Source organism: Paramormyrops kingsleyae, chromosome 9 (genome assembly GCF_048594095.1).
Source record: "Paramormyrops kingsleyae isolate MSU_618 chromosome 9, PKINGS_0.4, whole genome shotgun sequence".
NCBI classification, from domain to species: domain Eukaryota; kingdom Metazoa; phylum Chordata; class Actinopteri; order Osteoglossiformes; family Mormyridae; genus Paramormyrops; species Paramormyrops kingsleyae.
This window is the reverse complement of record NC_132805.1, coordinates 23,305,235-23,312,277: the sequence shown is the minus strand read 5'-3', so window position 1 is coordinate 23,312,277 and position 7,043 is coordinate 23,305,235. Positions and strand designations below refer to the sequence as shown.

At 46.1% G+C, this 7,043-nt stretch overlaps 1 long non-coding RNA gene across 1 annotated transcript; it reads right to left on the bottom strand.

The window, feature by feature from the left end:
* Window positions 1–581: 581 nt before the first annotated feature.
* On the bottom strand, window positions 582–6,652 carry LOC140592661 (uncharacterized). The gene is made up of 3 exons (XR_011993039.1): window positions 6,422–6,652; window positions 3,874–4,056; window positions 582–906 (listed from the first exon to the last, which is right to left on the bottom strand). It is a non-coding gene; the product is annotated as an uncharacterized lncRNA (long non-coding RNA).
* Window positions 6,653–7,043: the final 391 nt, after the last annotated feature.

Sequence of the window (7,043 nt, the reverse complement as noted above, 5' to 3'; positions counted from 1 at the left end):
TTGTTTTACTCTTAATTTTCATATATTACAATGTTAAATTGTGTTTTCCGTTCTGCACAAATGTGTATTTACTATGTTGATAAATAGCTTTAAACATTTCTTTTGACTGCCTAAAACTTACACAACACTGTACAGTATATTACTTTCCTGAAACTGATATCAGAATGCTCATATATTTAATCGATTTAAAAGACTGAATGTAAAACTCAATCACATCAATGACATGATGACAGTGAGCAGCAGAATATTATTTTGGAAAATAACTTAGGTCAATATTTCTTAGCTTTTTAATTGTTGGAAAAATGTATTAAATAAAGGTCATGGGTTAGCAGCAAAGCTACTAATAAGTCATTCTGTCACGCCCGGGTCGTCCGATCCTCCTGTGTGCCAAGCCCCCTCATTACCTCGTGTTACTTCCTGATTGTAATCACCTGTTGCTTGTTAAGTTCAGCCTGTCTTGTGTATTTAGTTCGCGTCTAAGTCAGTATCCCCCAGATCTGTCACTGTAATGTTGTTGTATGGTTGGAGTATTCGTGGATGTCTGCCCTTCTGTGCCGAATAAACCCCTTTTACCCGTCCGCTCGGCTCAACTCGCCTGCTTTCCTGCTCGCCTTATCCGCCAACGTGATACATACTTATGTTAAAATTGATTTTGATGCATTTTTTAATTGTATAGAAACAACAACCTGAATATTGACCTTCTGCTTGTCAGATCACTGACCTCAAAGGGTGATGTGGAATCACTCTCCCTTTCGGAATAGTCAAAAGATATTATGAGGTCCACGCCCCTCTCTGGCCTGAGGATGAGCGGGTATGGTAGATTAAAGCTAAGGCCGCTGTCCACCATATACATCTTCTCAGTTGTCAGGTCCAGAGGCTCGTGGATGGAGTTAAACTCATGGTGGTCTGTTTCCAAGATTCAGAACAGAGAAAAGGTTTGTGGAGCATCAGTAAGTATGTTACCCACAGCACAACATAGACACAACATAGAGCTCTCCCATGACATGAGCATTTAGGCTAATATACATTTTTTTCTGGTTTTCTAGGTTTATTGCCACAATGGTTAAACATAGATGTAGCTGACTTATTGCAATGCAGATTTCGCTGCTGTCATGCCCGGCTCCGTCCGATCCTCGTGTGTGCCACACCCACCTCGTTACCTCATGTTAATCCCTGATTGTCATCACCTGTTTCCTGTTCCTTTTGACTTGTCCTGTGTATATTAGTCCGAGTCTCCCACTATCTCCCAGATCGGTCATTGATGTAGTAGTGTCTCTTGCTTGTTGTGCCTAGTGTGCCTTACATCCAGCCAATAAACGCTTACCTGTCCGCTTGGCTCTACTCACCTGACTTCCTTGTTCACCCGGCCGCCGAACGCAACAGAATGACCGATCTCCCTAAAGACTCACCACGGCAGGACGAGGACCTATGGCTCGTCCTACTGCACGAGGTGGGTTACTGGCGAGAGCTGCCGGATATCCGTCCTGAAAGGACAGACCTCCCGCCTGCTGCTGCCGCTGCACTGCCCGTGGCACCGTCCGAGGTGCCCACTGTGGCGCCCCCTGCTGGCCGCATGCCTGAGGTGCTCGCTGAGGCGCCCCCTGCTGGCCGCACGCCCGAGGTGCCCGCTGAGGCGCCCCCTGCTGGCCACACGCCCAAGGTGCCTGCTGAGGTCACCGCTCTGCTCGCGGCCCGGCCTGACCCGCCTGTCCAGCCCGGCTCGCCCGTCCTGCCTGTCCAGCCCGGCTGCACCGCCTGCCGCTACGCCCCCTGCTCTGCCCAAGCCTCCACCCGCTGCAGCTCCAGTGACTCCTTGGCCCTTACCCCAGCGAGGCCGACACCCACCGAGGCCCCGCCTTTCTGTGTCCCGAAAGGGGAGGGAACACAAGCGCAGGGCCGGGGTCCCGCCCGCCCGCCCTGCCCCCTGGCTCGCCCTCGCGCGCCTTGGCTGGGGCTCCGGGGTGGCCTGCAGTTCCTCCGGCTCTGGGTCGGCAGTTGCCTCCGGGTCCCCCCTCGGTGCCAGTCCTCGGTCCTGCCTCCGGCTCTGTGTCGGGCGCCTCCGGACCCCCCTGCTTCGGCGGGGCGTCGGACGGCGCCTTCTCCAGCTCTGGCTTCCCCTTCACCGGCCGCGGCTTCCCCCTCCTACCTGCCTATGCCGGTGGTCCCTCCTGCTCCCTCCATGTCTCCTCCGTCACTCCCTCGACCCATTCCCTTGGCCCCTGTGTGGTCCCTTGCGGCTCCTGCCTCCCTCTCGCCTGCAGCCCCTCCTGCCGCCGCCCATCTGGGCTCCCTCGGGCTCCCCTTTGTCCTCCATCCCTTCCTGTCTGGTCTCCCTGGTCTGCTCCTCGTCCCTTTGTCCCTCCTGTTCCTGCTCCTTCTCCTCCTGTTGTGCCTCCATTCCCTCCTGGCCCTTTTGTTCCGCCTGTGGATGTTCCCCCTGTGTCTCCCTTCCTGGTCTGTCTGTCTGCGTTCCCCGTCCTTTGTCAGGTTTTGTCTTGGTTTCTGCCCCTCTGCTTGTTCTGCGTGTCTGTTCTGTTTCCGGTTCCCCGTGGATGTCTTGCATTTTTGTCTTTCAGGTCCTGTTCCCTCTTCTCGTCCGTCGCCTCCCCTCTGGTGCGCCCGGTGTGCGCGCCTTTGGGGGGGGGGGTTCTGTCACACTCAGCTCCGTCCGATCCTTGTGTGTGCCACACCCGCCTCGTTATCTCGTGTTAATCCCTGATTATCATCACCTGTTTCCTGTTCCTTTTGACTTGTCCTGTGTATATTAGTCCGCGTCTCCCACTATCTCCCAGATCGGTCATTGATGTAGTAGTGTCTCGTGCTTGTTGTGCCTAGTGTGCCTTTCATCCAGCCAATAAACCCCGCTTACCCGTCCGCTTGGCTCTACTCGCCTGACTTCCTTGTTCGCCTGCCCGCCGAACGCAACAGCTGCCACTTAAATACCTGAGCTGTTGATTGACATATTTGCTGGCATGACATATCTGCTGCTCAGGCGTCAGAAGCATCACAGAACCTCACTTGCCCTGATGTGGGGAGGCTTGATCTGGCAGATGCCTAATGTTAACTAGCAGCTACCTTAAACACAGTTAAAATGCCTAAAGTTAAATGGTCTGAAGTGTGGCTGTGTTTCACTCATAAATATTCTGTCATGAGGATGTTATGTAAATTTATTAAGTATTTTGTATTTACTCATATTTATATACAGTGGTACCTCAGTACTCAAACTCATTAGAACTCGAATTTCTTAAAAGTCAAACCAACCAGTTCGAAAAAATATGACCTAGAACTCGATCTGAATTATGTCGAAATAATGACTTACTGTCTCGTTATAACGACGTATTATGTCAAAATTATGAGATATCTCGTTATAACAACTTACTATGTCGAAATAACGACTTATTGTCTCCGAAAAAAAAATTATCAAATGCGGTTCAAGGCTTCTGTAAGTCAGAGATGTCAGTTCACCTAACTGCACAAAGTTGGACTGCAGCAGGAAACCCATGCAAGATGGGAAGAACATCTGAACTGCACACACACACTGAGTGGGAGCAGTATTTAACCCCCATCCAAGGATGTGTGAGATGACGCTGTCCACTAGGCTGGTTCTTCTTATTTTAAATGGAAAAAATGAGCACTAAAAATGTTTTATAGTTTTATAGGTTTGTTTGGTTTGTGTTTCTTCTCCCCAATATTAGCTACAAGTCCTTCCAGCAATGATGCCAAAACATCTCACAAGAGGTTCATGAACCATTAGCATTTACTTTGAAGCCTGTTAGTTTATAGAGACAGTTTCTACCTATCCTGCAGTCATGGTTTCCATCATCTTTCATTGCTGAGTTTCTGGTCAGAAAGACAGACTTAACAGACCCAGACCTCTGACTTTTGTCGCCTTCTTCATCTCCGGTGCCGACTCCTTAGGAGTTGAGGATTGGACAATGGGGCTCAACTTTAAGCCTTGCATGAAGCTGTGCACCTTGCTGGCCCGGTACTTGCGCCCAAAGAGAGCGGGGAAAGTTGTCTGAGCCCACTGCAGTATGAGGGACCATTGAATCCCACCTGCATTATGCACACAGGAGAAAAACAACAATGGCCACCAGCAGGTATGCACCTTACAGTACAGCTGAATAGAGACATGCACAGGATTACAACCCATATCTACTTCTGGTTCTGACCTGAACATGGTTCGTTGCCAAAGTTTTCATTTCCCATAATACTATCGGGCTCCAAGGGTTCCATAAAACCAAAACATTTCACAGGTTTATAAACTACAATGGGCAACACTCAGTTCATGCATTTAATACACTACATGGACAAAACTGTTGGGACACCTGGCCATTACACCTCCACAATAGTTCATGCACCACTGCCTGCTAAAGGTGAGGTTTTGTTCATTGCATGTTATACCCAAAACACGCCACTGAATAATTAAGAGTTAGGACAACCCTTTTCCGCCTTGTGCTGGCACAAAGCCTGTTTTTTCCGCGGGCAAAATAGTGAAATTGATTTGGACCAGAGCATGTGAGTGGAGTGGAGCGGTGAGAATTTCCGCTCCTCACCACGAGGCTGTTGGCTCCGCCCGCTCCTCCGCTCTAATTCGCACTACGCCGCTCCGCTCAACACCGCTCCTCGCTCCACTAAAATTTCCTCCAGTCAAATCGCTCCACGCTCGCTCCAATTTAAAAGAGGGACAAATAATCTGCATGCTTAACAAATGTCACCTTAAACCGAAGCCTTATATCATAAAGAAATATGAGCAATGGCAATATTGCCACTCAGAACAGAAAATATTTATTTTTAAGCAACATATAGGCAACAACGGACACGTTTGGCAATGGCATTCCATACAAAAATAAGCTTAAAAATAAAGGAATCAGTGAGCTTAATAGCCTAAAGAATATACAGGCTAAGCATCCACGTTTTAAATTCCTCAATTTTTTTTCTGTTAATGCTGCGCGTCTCTCTATAAAATAAAATTTCACTGACAGCGTTACGTGAAATTAAAAAAATCCTATTAGACCTACTTTGAATGACAAAACGAATTTATTTGATTACCAATATTTACTTTATAGGCTTTTATACTTTAATTTACTTTATAGACTTGATATGCTACAACCATATAAAACTTGCCAACGTTTTGCTCTGGCTTCCGCCTGTTCGCGTAGCACTCTCATGTTTCTGAGAAAAGTGATTCCAAAGTGAATCTTTACTCACTGAAACAGTTTCATGACATTGTTGTTCTTGCTGTACATTATTGTTATCTATACGTTTGATAAGAATAGTACACTTGTATGACCTATCAGTTTCCTTTGTGAAATACTTTGCGAATTCCATCTCGGCCAATTTGTGTAACAGTCTTGATAATTGTACAAATGAATTCTGGGTAGATTTGGGCACGCCTCAGAGTCGTAGTGTGAGCGGTATCGGAGCGAACTTGGAGCAAGACAGAGAGACCGCTCCAGCCTTAATTAAAAAACCGCTATGCACTCTGACCAAATTCCGCCTGCTCTGCTCCTTGCTCACGCTCCGTTCCACTCCGCTCACACGCTCTGATTTGGACATGCCAATAACTGTTAGTATCTTTGCATTAGGTCATCAAAATAGATGTACACTGGACCACAGTCATGCTGGAACAGAAAAGGGCCTCCACAGAACACATTTCCATTGCTTAGGTGTCCAGCGGTGGTATGTCTTACACCACTCGATCAAATGCTTGCCATTGCACTTGGTGATGTGAGGCTTACATACAGCTGCTTGGCCATGGAAGCCCATTCCATGAAGCTCCCGGTGCACTGGGGTTAATGCCAGAGAAAGTCTGGAACTCTGCATTTACAACAGTTTCTCTTGTTCCTAAATGCTTCCAATTTGCAATAATAGGCACTTACAGTTGACCGTGGAATATCTAGCAGGGAAGAAATTTCACAAACTAACTTGCATAGGTGGCATACTATGACACTACCACGCTTGAATTCAATGACCTCTTCAGATGGACACATTTCTTTCACGAATGTTTGTAAACCTGACTGCATGGCAATATGCTTGATTTTACACACCAGTAACAAAGGGGCTGAATGAAGCACCTGTATTCAATGATTAAGAGGTGTCTCCCAGTACTTTTGTCCATAGAGTGTATATACATACTACCCAGATAAATAGCCATATTCACCAATGAACCAAAACATTATGACCTGTCCCACATGAAGCGGATATTATTCATTATACCATAGAAACAATGCATGTCTTGGTCTGGGATATAATAGACAATCAGCTGATATTAGGTACTCACAGTCAATATGTTGAATACAGATGAAATGGGCAGAGATAAATATCTGAGTGACTGACAAAGGCCAAGTCATAATGGCCAGATGACTGGGTCAGAACAAAGATTGTGCTGTGCACACGGTCCGCCGTGGTGAATACCTACCAACGCTTTTCGGAACATGGGAAAACAGGGATCTAACAGGGCGTGCTGGAAAACCAAAATATTTCACAGGTTAATATACAGTATGACAATGGGCATCACTCAGTTGTTACATTTGATATGTACCTACTGCCCAGATAAATAGCTTCCAGAAATATCAGTACCCCTCAAGAAAGTGAGCAAAAACATTCACATAATATAGATAATACATACAATGATTCTAATTTTCCTCAAATATCTCAACAAATCTCTAGCTATTCATTTCATTTAAAAAATCCTTATAAGTCTTGGTATATCTTAGGAATAATTTATTCTGTAAAAAAAAAAAAAAACGTGGCAAAATCATTGGCACCCTTGAAGAATATTATAAATAAAACCAAAGGAATTTGCATCTTTGGGGAAAAAAATGTGGCTCAATATTAATTTCAGTGTCTAGAAGCTTTATCATTGTCTATGACCATGTCCTGTTTCATTGGGGTAAACATAAGACCATAAGAAATTTACAAACCAGAGGAGGCCATTCGGCCCATCAAGCTTGTTTGGGGAGAACTTAACTAACGGCTCATAGTTGTTAAAATCTTATCCAGCTCTGATTTAAATGAACCCAGGTTTTTGGCTTGCACTA